Genomic DNA, 849 nt, shown 5'->3' with positions numbered 1-849 from the left:
TATGTAACAAGAGAATTTACTCTTTAAATTAAAAATTAAATGGTGTAAGAATCAGATTGCTTAAATTGCATTTAAGCACATATTCATGTTGTGTTTAGATTTTTTACTACTTTGCACTGTGAAGAATTTAGCTGCTATTTATATCCTGCCAGATTTCTTAGTTTTATCTTCTGGAGTTCTAAAGGGAATGAGTAAATTTCAGAAAAGCTAATGTCAGATCTTTTCCTCTTATGTCGTATATTAGTATGGATCTTGGGACATTGTTATCTACTTCATAGCAAAAAAAAAAAAAAAAACAAACATGTTGCTGCCCTATGCATCCTAGATGTTTACCTAACAACCTCCAAGTTTGGAGCTTTCGGGGTAAGTACGTGCTTTTCACCAGGGTTTAGCCAAAAGCATGTTGGCAGCAATTTCCAAAGCCTGTGCTTTTTCTACCAGGAAAAGAGGGTTATTATAAAAAGCAATTAGTGTCCTTAAAATTACACCAAGCACTAATTTATGGGTGCTATGCCAAAATCAGATTTAGATTTAGTTCCTACCTATTAGAGTCTTCCACAAAATAAGAAAAGAAATAAACCTATAAGGCCAGGCATGGTGGCTGTAATCCCAGCTCTCTGGGAGGCCAAGGCAGGTGGATTGCCTTGAGCTCACAGGGTGGAGACCAGCCTGAGCAAGAGGGAGACCCCGTCTCTAAAAATAGCCGGGTGTTATTGCTGGTGCCTATATCCCAGGTACTTGGGAGGCTGAGGCAAGAAAATCACTTGAGCCCGAGAGTTTGAGATTGTTGTGAGCTTTATGCCACAGCACTCTACCAAGTGTGACAAAGTGAGAAAAAAAGAGAGAGAG

This window comes from Nycticebus coucang, chromosome 4, assembly GCF_027406575.1.
Source record: "Nycticebus coucang isolate mNycCou1 chromosome 4, mNycCou1.pri, whole genome shotgun sequence".
NCBI lineage: Eukaryota > Metazoa > Chordata > Mammalia > Primates > Lorisidae > Nycticebus > Nycticebus coucang.
Note: the sequence above shows the minus strand (reverse complement) of the source record.